The following is a 12,957-nucleotide window of genomic DNA, read 5'->3' as shown; positions in this document are numbered from 1 at the left end:
TTTCCTCTTGATTTCTGGCTGCCTCTAACCAATAAACAAATAAAGATAATTAAAAAATTAGAGTGTCTTAGTGGGTAGAGTGCATGCTCTGTAGGTTTGATACCCCCAGCTTGACCCCTGGTAGGACAAACCATGGCACAGTATTCTGATCTTTCATAAAATAAATGAATTTTTTTATATTTGTTTAATTATTTTCCCTTTTGTTGCCTTTGTTGTTCTTTTCATTGTTGCTGTTGATGTTGTCATTGTTAGATAGGACAGAGAGAAATTGAGAGAGGAGGGGAAGATAGGGAGAGAGAAATATAAACACCTGTAGACCTACTTCACAGCTTGTGAAGCAACTCCCCTGCAGGAGGGCAATAGGGGACTGGAACCAGGAACCTTCTGCCGGTCCTTGCGTTTTGTGCCACATGTGTTTAACTGGCTGTGCTACCACCAACTCCCAACAAATTATTGTTTAAAACAAAAGTTTGAGGTTTACTTTGAAATTTAGTCAAACAGCAAAAGAGAGAGAGAGAGAGAGAGAGAGAGAGAGAGAGAGAATGAATCATCCATTACAATCCTCTTTGAAAACAAGTTCTGTTAAGGTTTTAATTATTATTTATTTAGACAGGACAGAGAAATTGAGATGAGAGAGGGAGAGAGAGAGAGAGAGAGAGAGAGAGAAGGAAAGAGCAGCAGCACTGCTTCACTGTTCCTAAAAGTCTTGTATGATACATTAAATCCTAACCATGGGACTTTCAAAGTAAGACAAGCTCCCAAATAATTGGTTATAATAATAATAATTTTCTATTGCCTTCTTAAACTCTAAGGCAGCAAAGAATCTTTCTCATTCTCTTTGAAATCTGTATTTTTCCCAGTCCTGCAGCCTATGGGGCTTTGCTTATTTACTTCATGCTTTTCTTGATCCCTATCATTTGATACTGCATCTGCTGACCTCAACCAAATAAAGGCAACCAGTGTCACCTCACCCAGGCTTCACTGTATCCAGAGATGCCAATCCTGAGATGTCAATCTTCCAGCTCCAATACTCCGGTGAGAACTTTCCTAACTCATGGGCCTCCTTAGTTCCATTTCAAATGGTGCACTTTCTAACCAAGTTACAGAACCTAGAAATTGACCAGGGCCCAAGGGATAGAGAACATGTGCACACGTATTCATAAGTTACAGGAAAATAAATACCTTGAAAGTAACAGTTCTCGGGAGTCTCGCGGTAGTGCAGCAGGTTAAGCACAGGTGGCGCAAAGCGCAAGGACAGTCATAAGGATCCGTGTTCGAGCCCCAGACTCCCTTCCTGTAGGGGAGTCGCTTCAGAAATGATGAAGCAGGTCTTCGGGTATCTATCTTTCTCTCCCCCTCTCTGTCTTCCCCTCCTCTCTCTATTTCTCTCTGTCCTATCCAACAAAGACATCAACAACAACAATAATAACTACAACAATAAAAACAACAAGGGCAACAAAAGGGAATAAATAAATATTTAAAAAAAGTAAAAGTGCTCGATATTCTGCAGTGAGTAGATTTAGACTCAGTAAGTCAGAAAGCAAGTAGAAAGACCTAAAAAAGAAACCATAAAATACTTGATTAAATATTTTCCACTTAGGCCTAGATACTCTCTCTCCTATGCCCTACTTCACTTCCCTCAATCACTTTAAGTCTAACCTTGTGAGACAAAGTAAGGGTGATAAAAGCTGGATATGGGCAGGAGACCAGAACACTTTAATGGTGGTCCTTTTGGTCACTACCAGGCCATCACCATCTAGGTTTCTAGTTAGAGAATCCTTTGATTTCCACATAAATATGATGGGCCTAGACCTTTAATAGATCCCTGTCTCCACCATCACTGGCTATCTCCATCAGGAACAGCATCATATGAGGGCTGGGCAGTAGCGCAGTGGGTTAAGCACATGGAGCAAAGTGCAAGGACTAATGCAAGGATTCCAGTTTGAGTCCTGGCTTCCCACCTGTAGGGGGGAGTTGCTTCACAAGTGGTGAAGCAAGTCTGCAGGTGTCTATCTTTCTCTACCTTCTCTGTCTTCCCCTTCTCTCTCTCTTTCTCTCTGTCCAAACCAACAACAATAACAGCAATAAAAACAACAATTTTCAACAACAAGGGCAACAAAAGGGAGAAAATAGCCTCCAGGAACAATGAATTCATAGTGCAGGTACCGAGCCTCACAGATAACCCTGGAGGAAAAAAGAAAAAGAAAGGAAAAAAAGGAAAGAAAAGGAAAGAAAAGAAAAGAAGAAAGAAAAAAGGAACAACATCATAAACCCTCTTGGCCTCTACAAGAACTTACCCTTCACTGTAAAACAGCAAAGCTAGAGACGGCCCCTCTCTCCAAAGGGAGGTTGGGTCAACCTACTCTGCCACTCGAAGAAGACTGGTCCTGAAACGAGTGCAGCTAGAATGTTCCTAGCTATGACCATGGACTGAAAGTTTAGACTGACAGGAATGCAGAGGTTATACAGCATCTGTGCTAAATCTGAATAGACAGAGGACCTAGGTCAGATCAATGGGGTTTACACTTAAAGGTATTTATATAGTTTTCTCATAATTGCAAGCTACTTTCTGCCCTAGCCCAGCTTTCTAGCTTTATTCTCAACTCTGATAACATCTTCCCAGACAATACTTTTAGCCCACCTGCATGTCAGTTACTGGGCTTAGGCAAAAATTACAAAAGTTCTGGGCCCTTTGGAATGTATCTAAAATAGACTTCCTAGCTTCTTCTCACTTGAAGACCCTTAGTTCCATCTGCTCTATTCTTACTCTTAGGTTCCTGATTATTACACTATTCATCCTGCTTTGTATTTTACTGCTTTTCAGTCACCAAGTTGCAGATGCTTCCATGACAGCATCCTGACTTCCCTGGGCAGATAACCTCCCCAACGTGTCCTGGAACCTCACCTCCTCAAAGTACTGCCTCACTAGGGAAAGATAGAAACAGGCTAGGGGTATGGATTGACCTGCCAATGTCCATGTTCAGTGGAGAAGCAATTACAGAAGTCATACCTGCAGTGGGGAATGCTTCACTAGAGCAGTGAAGCAGGTTTGCAGATGTCTATTATTCTTTCTCTCTCTCCAATTACCCCTCCCCTCTCAGTTTCTCTCTGTCCTATCCAATAAAATAGAAAAAAAAATGACTGCCAGGAACAGTGGATTCATAGTGCCAGCACCAAGCCTCAGAATAACCCTGGAGGCAAAAAAAAAAAGAATGCATTCTTTAAGATTTAAAAAAAATTATTATTATTTATTTCTCTTTCATTGCCTTTGTTTTTTATTGTTGTTGCAGTCATTATTGTTGTTGATGATTTCGTTGTTGTTGGATAGTACAGTGAGAAATGGAGAGAGGAGGGTAAGACAGAGGGGGAGAGAAAGACAGACACCTGCATACCTGCTTCACCACCTGTGAAGCGACTCCCCGTCAGGTGGGGAGCCAGGGCTGGAACCCGGATCCTTATGCTGGTCTTGTGCTTCATGCCACGTGCATTTAACCAGCTGTGCTACTGCCCGATCCCCAATCTTTAAGATATTTTATCAACTTTTTACTGAATCCTTTTGTTTCTATTTTCGATTTGTCTAAGCTGTTGTCCTTTTTTAAATCTTTTTTTTTTCTTTTTGTTTCTGCCATCAGATTTATAGCTGAGGTTCAGTGCCTGAGTGATGAATCCACTGCTCACAGCAGTCTTTCCCCCCTTTTTTCATCTTATATTTTATAGGACAGAGAGAAATTGAGAAGGGGATGGGAGATATAAAAAGAGAGACCTGTAGCACTACTTCACCACTTGCTAAGTTTTCCCCCTCAGGTGGGGACCAGGGGCTTAAACCAGGGTTCTTATGCATTGTAATATGTGCACTCAAGTGGCTATGCTACCACCTGGCCCCTCTTTATAAATTTTCATTATCAATCCTTTTCACTTGCCTGTTGTGTAAATATCATCTCCCAACTGATAAATTGCCTTTATATTTTTATGGAACTTTCTTTCAATGTGTAGAAGCTTTTTAATCTGGTGTAATTGCATTTATTTATTCTTGCTTTAGTTTTCCTTATCCACAGGTATGTATTTCCCTAGATACATCCTATTTTCTTCTATGCATTTTATTGTATTATATCAAATATCCAATTATTTAATTCATGTTGAATTAATTGTAGTGTACAGTGTTAAATAATGATCTAGTTTCATCTTTCCACATGTGGCTGACCAAGAAAGTGCTTTTTTTAGTTACATGGGGAATGAGATTGTCTATTATGGGTATAAATGACAAAACAAGTAGTAGGCAAGGATACAAAAGGATTAAGCAAAGCTTCTCAAGTATAGTTGAGAAAGTCAGTTTGCTGACTTTTTAATTTTGTCTATACAGAATAGTTGTGGTTTTGGAGAAGTACTTGGAATTTGAGGAAACAAATTGGGACTTAAGCAGAGGTTACAGTCAGAATGTCCTTTGAGTCGCACAGACCTTCAATCCAGTACCCTGGAGAGTTCCTAGTAATAACAATATCCCTAAAGTCTAAAGCCTTTTTAAAAAATCATTTTATTGGAAGCTTAATGGTTTGCAGTACAGTTGGGGACATATGAGTACAATTTCTCATTTCTCTTGGTAACTGTCCGCAAAACACTCTCACCCCCCAATTTAGGTCCATTTTCACCATCAGGCATTGAGATAGCAATTGGTTTATCTTAATTCTTTCTATCCATAAGCTCTATTTAGTCACCAAAAATTAGGCATTCCTAGTTCACTGAACTCTTGATTTTTCTCACCAGTTTCTTAGGACCATATCTTCAGAACACATGTTAGGTGTCGTAGAGTCTTATTGCCAATTTGGTAGACTTGATTGGGGACATTATGCATATGCTTTTCAAATACTAGAATAATATGGCCTTGGTCTATATTAATTTGATTTATTAACATTTACCTATGAAAATAATTCAGTAAAACTTGACATTAAAATGCTAAATAAATTTAGATTTAATTTTGTTCATTTCTTTTGGAAACAGGCAGATAATGTGTAGTCATTGAAAGAGTTTGTTGAATTAGGTTCTTAAATGCAGGAAATGTCAATCTTTTAATATCTAGAAAAAAAACTGTGAAATACATGTTATAAAAACATATTTAAGTAAAGATCCTGGTTTGAGCCCCCGGCTCCCCACCTGCAGGGGAGTCGCTTCACAGGCTGTGAAGCAGGTCAGCAGGTGTCTGTCTTTCTCTCCCCCTCTCTGTCTTCCCCTCCTCTCTCCATTTCTCTCTGTCCTATCCAACAACGACAACATCAACAATAAAAACAACAAGGGCAACAAAAAGGAAATAAATAGATATTTTAAAAACTATTTAAATCGGAAAATTATGACTGAGGAGGCAGATATGTCTGATAGGACACACAAGTTATTTGCCTGAGGCGCCAGATGCTCCAAGTTCAGTCTCCGGCATAACATTAAGCTAGAGCTGAGCAGTACTTTGGTATCTCTCTTTCTCCTCCATAAATAAATAAATTAATTAATTAATTAAAACAGTAAATTATTTTAATGAGGAAAGGGTGAAGTATAAAATGTTGTAAATATAAATGGTAATTACAGATTTGCTAATTATGTCTACTGTTTAAAATTTCCTCAGTTTATTGCTATAAAAATGATGGTACCTGCATATAAACCTGGGTTCAAACCCCGGGTCCCCATCTTCAGGACGGAAGCTTCATGAGTTCTGTAACAGTGCTACAGATGTTTCTTCTTCTCCTCCTCCTCCTTCCTCATTCTTCTCCTTTTTATCCTCATTCTTCTTTTTTCTTTTTCTTCCTCCTCTTTCTCTCTCTTTCTATCACTGTCTCTATCTCTCACTTTCCTCAAAAAATAAATGAAAAACATGGCTGTTAGAAGTGCTGGAGTCATGCAGACATCAAGCTCCAAAAATAAATCTAATGTCAAAAATATTTCACATTCAAAACACATTAAATTGTTCAAGTACAATAAATATATGTCTGTAGCTATATAGATGAAAAGACATGTAAAACTATTTATAGTGCATTTTTTTAAATATTTATTTTATTTATTTATTCCCTTTTTGTTGCCCTTGTTTTATTGTTGTAGTCATTGCTGGATAGGACAGAGAGAAATGGAGAGAGGAGGGGAAGACAGAGAGGAGGAGAGAAAGATAGACAACTGCAGACCTGCTGCACCGCTTGTGAAGCGACTCCCCTGCAGGTGGGGAGCCGGGGTTCGAACCGGGAGCCTTATGCCAATCCTTGTGCTTTGCGCCACCTGCGCTTAACCCGCTGCGCTACAGCCCGACTCCCTAAAGTGCATTTTAAAACATAATATTTTATGCCTAAATCAGAAAGCCTATACTTATCCCATACAATATACTTGAAAAATTGGAAGAATTCTTAAATGGTGTTAATCAAATGCAAATTAATTTATTACAGATTTACTCTCTACTTTTTGTTGAAATTATATGCACTCTATATATTGTGAAACAAATTGAGGTGAATCTTCCAGGAAAATGCTCTATCTGATGCTCTGGTTAGTGGTTCAGGCCAAATTTACTGTATTTTTCTCACAAAGATCGTGGCATTCATCTGAAAAACCATAACCCATCTGTAGTCCCATGATATTGTTCTGTAATGAATCGAATTAAAATTACCTATTGATGAGGCAAGGTCTCTGCAATCACTTGTTCTCTATTCAAAGGCACTGGGCCTAGAATGACAATTAATTCAACCTGATCCTTTTAATCAAATTCTGAAGAGAGGTTGCATCTGCCTGGAGGTAGACCCTAAAAGAACCGTGGATGGTCTCTCAGATCAGAAGATACAATGGCCATCTCCCAACTTGTTGACAGTCATATTCAAATAAAGATCTGAAGTGAAGATTGAAGAACTTATATATTGGTATAACTGTCCTGTTGGAGATCACTTCATTAAAAAGGAACACAAGTATTTCAGGAGAAACTACTCTATGCTTTAGTGAAACTGGAAGGAATGATCTGAAATACACTGTGGAGCCTCTAGCAGCAGTGATTTACTAGCCATGGGGGGGCATCTTTATGATTTAGACAAGAGTCTGGAACCTTATTCTGTTTCTTCAGGGAGCCAAGTGAAGACCCACTATTGCCTTTAATTATCCTTCTATATTAGCCTCAACAATTTTCCAGTTTGAACCAGGAAAGAGTTGAAATCGAGAAACCTTATCTTTGTCAACTGTTGTCAATTCAGATACATGATTTTTTTTCCTTTCTGTCATTACAGATCCCTTAACTGAGAGGACCACTTCTCTCAGGGTATCTTAGACTCATGGAAGAAGTAAATGGTGCTGATAAATACTTTCAAAAATGTACCTTTGTTGTATTGCACCAAAATAAAGGACTCTGGGTCCTGGAACATGATGGTAGAGGAAGATCTAGGTGGAGGTTCAGAGTGTTATGTGGAAAACTGAGAAATGCTACACATGTACAGACTATATTTTAATGTTGACAATATATTAGTGATCTCCCGATAAGGAAAAAAAGAAAGATATACTTGTTTTTGTGAGGGAGGATGGAAGAGAGACTAAAACACCATTTCTCTCAGCATATATATCGCCACAGTTAAAAACAAGATCTTATGCATGAAAGTTATGCTAACTGTTAAAACTTCTCCCCAGTTATCTGACCACCATCAATATTAATCTTAGCTATATAAGTAAATCTAAAAAATTTTACTCACTTGAAGTTAATCAGGACATTTGTGGATTAATCTCAACTACTGATAAAAATGAAAACAATAATGATATTGATTATTTGTGCTATTTTTATCTAAATAAAAAATTTAGTTATTGTTCCCACCAATGCGTAGATGGAATTTTCGTTATAAAGTTGTGAGTTTTGAAAAACTCAGATATAAAGTTTGATCCTGTAGTATAATTCAATTACTTTTTTATCTTCTTCAATTACATTATATCTATTGAACAATGATGGACAGAATTAAAATCCAAACAAAATAATAAAATGTGAAATGAAAAAAATCAGAGGATGACACAAAATGAGAAAACTTGGAGACAGTAACTGTATTAGAATTGGAACCAACACTTGACTTAATCCTCTATTTTGTGCCACACTTAAATAGGGTAAACTATGTAATAAATCATACATGACAATTAGTGCTCATATGGTTAAAACTATGGCTTATATGATTTAAAGTCCTAGTACAAATAATACCTATCTTTATGTTACCTGCAAGAACATTGTGATTGCTGGATCCTCATTTGTAACAGTACTAGGGTCACAAGATTTATGTCTTATCTCCAGTTTTATATCTGTTACGTGATATGTTTTATGTGTTAGGGAGGAGGGAAAACGTTTTAAAAGAAAGTTATCAGGGCATGGGATGGGATATAGAGACCTGGTGGTGGGATTTGTGTGGAGTTGTACCCCTCCTATCCTACAGTTTTATTAATGTCTCCTTTTTAAAATAAATAATAAAAAAAGAGAAAGCATGAAAAGTTCAATATAAGTATTTTTAACTTGAGCTTTTTGGAAATTGCTGAAAAAAATCGACTTGAATAAAAATGTAAACCTCTGAAATTTAAGTTTGTTCATTGTTATTGCTTGAGGGTACCCTTATTATATCTGGCTAAGCTTAAAATAACTATGAGAGGAAAGGAAGTAGGAGTGTACTTTTGATCTTAGTACAAGTGGGAGTGAAGTACGAAATAACATGTTCCTAAACTGCCCATAATAGGCAAAATGTCATTAGTCTTTTCTGGAAGATAATCTTACTAAGCTTATTTGTCTGATTTGTTTTTCTGGTTGATTTTTAGCTGCTATTTCTTATTTTATATCTCATGTGATACTTCTGTTTTGACTATGAATTACCCCAGAGCAGATTTCTCAAGCTTGGCAGATATTTGTGGCCACCATTAACGTGACTATTACACAAGAACCATTGTGTCATGATGCAGCATTTGCTATCTGGTCTTTTTCTAAGATAAATCTTAATAAGCATCTGTGTTAAATAAAGATCAGTATTTATTATGACACATAAGTTTATATTTTGAGATGTGTATATTTGAAAAAAATGACTTTACAGTTGTTTCTAAAATCAGAATGGAAAATTCTCAAACCATATGTTTGATGCTGAGTTTAGAGACACTTTCTTCTTTTTATAATCACCTTATTGACGGAATAATGATTTACAAAGCTGTTGTTGTCATACTTCTAGAATTTCTTATTTCCCCCGATAGATGTTAATATACCACATCCTTCACCAACTTGTCATCTTCTTCCACCACTGGACATTAATTAGATCCTCAACTCTCTTTTGACTGCCTCCTAATTCCTTTCTGTACATCCTAGAATCAGTTGAAATAGATTATCGCTAACTGAAATTTTGCACTGTATTTTTATTCATTTTGTTTTATAAGTCCCTTCTATTAGTGAAATCATCTGGTATTTGTCCTCCTTCTGGCTTATTTCACTTACATGATTCCTTGAAGCTTCATCTAAGTTATAGCAAAAGAGATTTAATCTTGGTTTTAACAACTGAGTAGTATTCCGTCGTGTGTATCTTTGATCGATTTATTAATTGTTCATCTGCCATTAAACATATGGGCTGTTGATAGACTTTGAGTATAAAAATAGTACTGTAATAAATATAGGTTGTGTAGGTCTCTTCAGATATATGTTTCATTCTTTGGATAGAAATCTAGAAAAGGATTTGCTGCATTGTATGGTAGATCCTATATTATATTATATTATATTATATTATATTATATTATATTATATTATATTATATTATATTATATTATATTATATTAATTATACTATACTATATTATATTTTTACTGGGGGAGTTAATGGTTCGTAGTACAGTTGTTGAAATATGAGCACAATTTTTCATCTCCCCATAGTAAATAGGTCCATTTTTAAAACTTTGAGGAATTTTCATTGGGACTGGAACAATTTAGATACCCACCAATAATATATCTATTCTTTTTCACCACATGAATTTAGGGACAGTTTCATCCAGCAAAACTTGAAAAGTATTTGGTCATTCAGGTTTGATTAAATATTGCTTTAATCTATGAATTTAATCTATGACCATTTAGTGTTATGAAACATGTAGATTAAGTAATACCATTTCCTCACAGATGGGGATTCACAATCATGAGCATGATGAATGCTGGAGTGAAAATTGATGATGATGCTTATGATGACAGAGAAAGACTAGCAGATGGAGAAGAAGATATTATGAGACGTTATCATTTTTGAAAATATGTAATCACTGAACTGAATGCTTTATATGTATTTCTTCATTTTTCTCTAATAACTAAATAGAAATTCTATCATTATATTTTTTAAATATTTATTTATTCCCTTTTGTTGTCCTTGTGTTTTATTTTTTTAGTTATTATCACTGTTGTTACTGATGTCATCATTGTTGGATAGGACAGACAGAAATGGAGAGAGGAGGGGAAGACAGAGAATGGGAGAGAAAGATAGACACCCATAGACCTGCTTCACCACTTGTGAAGCACCTCCCCTGCAGGTGGGGAGCCAAGGGCTTGAACCAGGATCGTTATGCAAGTCCTTGTGTTTTGTGCCATGTGCACTTAACCCATGCTGTGCTACTGCCCAACTCCACAATTCTATCATTATTTTATTGTCACAAATGAGGAAACTAAGATTTTCAAGAGTCAATATATAACATAGTGGAACACCATTTTCAGTCTCAGTTCATAGCATACATTCACGCTAATGTAAAGTCATTGTCTCTCTCAATATGACACAGTGATTAAGTGAACAAATATTGCAGGATTGGAAAGCTAAACAGTTATGTCTAGTTACCAAAAGATATATGAAAACTAGCACCAATTTTAAAGCTCTATCATTTCTCCTCCTCCTCCTCCTCCTCCTCGTCCTCCTCCTTCTCCTTCTTTTTCTCCTCCTCCTCCTTCTTTTTTTTTATAAAAAGGAAACATTGACAAAACCATAGGATAAGAGGGTACAACTCCACACAATTCCCACCATCAGAACTCCACATCTCATCCCCTCCCCTAATAGCTTTCTTATTCTTTATCCTTCTGGAAGTATGGACCCAAGGTCATTATGGGATGCAGAAGGTGGAAGGTCTGGCTTCTGTAATTGCTTACCCCGCTGAACATGGGCTTTGCAGGTCAATCCATAATCCCAGTCTCTCTCTCTCTTTCCCTAGTGGGGTGGAGCTCTGGGGCAGCAGGGCTCCAGGACACATTGGTGGGGAAATCTGGTTGGCATCATGGTAGCATTTGGAACCTGGTGGCTGAAAAGAGAGTTAACATATAAATCCAGACAAGTTAGTGACTAATAATGAACTTAAAGGCTAGAATAGTGCAGATGAAGAGTTGAGGGGTCTCCGTTTTGTAGATAGCTAGTAGGTCTATTTTAGTTCTATTCCAAAGGCTCTGTGACTATACTCATTTTGGGTTTTTTTGTTTGTTTGTTTGTTTGCTTGCTTGTTGTTTGTTTCCCAGACCCTGAAATCTAACATGCAGGTGAATCCAAGTTATTGTCTGGGGAGATGATATCATGGCTGGAGAAAGGACCAGAAAGCTTGATCAGAGAAGAGAGTAGCTCTCAAATATGGAAAAGTGGTATAAATATTGTTGACTATAAACCCCATTGATTTGATATGATCTGAGGCCCGTATTCATCTTAAGAGCCTATGTGACCTCTGCATCCCTGTAGATCTGAGCTCACATTCTGTGGTACTGGTAATATTAGGGAGAAGGATTTATTTGCGGTCTAGGCCAATCATGCCTGTTTGGGAATCTCAGGACTCCCTAAATACGGCACTAGCCATATCAGGGGTGGCCTGATAGTGACTAGAGAATCATCATTAAAGTATGACAGTCTCTTGTCCTTATTCAGATTTGCAGTCCTTGCTTTGATAAGGTTATCTTTGGAGTGAGTGAGGGAAGTGTAATAGGAAGTAGGTGATGAGTGTATCTACTTCTAAGTAGACATTATTGCATTGTGAACTTTATAATGACTCCTTGCAGACTATTGTGTACTTTTGCTTTCAGGTATATATTAATTTATGGATACATATGAACATATTCCTGGTGGGATATGGTTTATATTTATGTTTTGGGACTTTGTTAGGAAGTGAACCACCTGAAATAAAATTAGTGAATCCTATGAAAGGAAAGGTCTCACCCAAGTAATAAGGCTGAAGGGCTGACCTTCCACACCTGATGTCTCTGGAAAAAGTCTGAAGTGAAGCTTGCTGAGGTTGTACTCATTTTATTGGTTAGATTGGGACCATCGGATGCAATATCATTTGGTATGAACTGAGAGAAGCATGCAGGAAAGTGACCCCCACTCTAGAGATTCCAGGACTAGGGAACTATAGGATCTATAGAGGAAGTGGGAGGTTCCTGCTGTCTTAGGGTTTAAGAAGGCAATAGATAGTTATCGATATAATCACATTATTTGGCAATTGGGTTAACTTTGAAATATCCCTTTATTATGAATTGCTGTATCATACACAACATCACCATAATTGATGTCCTTTGACATCAATATTTTTATATATTTGTATATAGCTGTGCCACCGGTTGCTTCTGTTCTCCCTGGTCTAGGCTTTTAAGAGAGTCAACCTATCAAAAACTCAGCCTATGGTCTGTACATTAAAAAGTACATTGAGACATTCAATCAATTTTCCCCTCTCATATTAAATAAATAGTGATTTATATGACTACAAATTAATAGGAGTGTATATAAACACCAAAATTCTGTGTCCCATCCCAACCCCCTTACCCCCTTCTAGTGAAGCCAAACTTTGCCCTCACCCTCAACCCAGAGATTTTTACTTTGGTGCCCTACTCCAAATTCAGTCAAAACCTGCTTTGAGGGAGTCGGGCTGTAGCGCAATGGGTTAAGCGCAGGTGGCGCAAAGCACAAGGACCAGCATAAGGATCCCAGTTTGAACCCGGGCTCCCCACCTGCAGGGG

Source organism: Erinaceus europaeus, chromosome 4, assembly GCF_950295315.1.
Source record: "Erinaceus europaeus chromosome 4, mEriEur2.1, whole genome shotgun sequence".
Lineage (NCBI taxonomy): Eukaryota > Metazoa > Chordata > Mammalia > Eulipotyphla > Erinaceidae > Erinaceus > Erinaceus europaeus.
Note: the sequence above shows the minus strand (reverse complement) of the source record.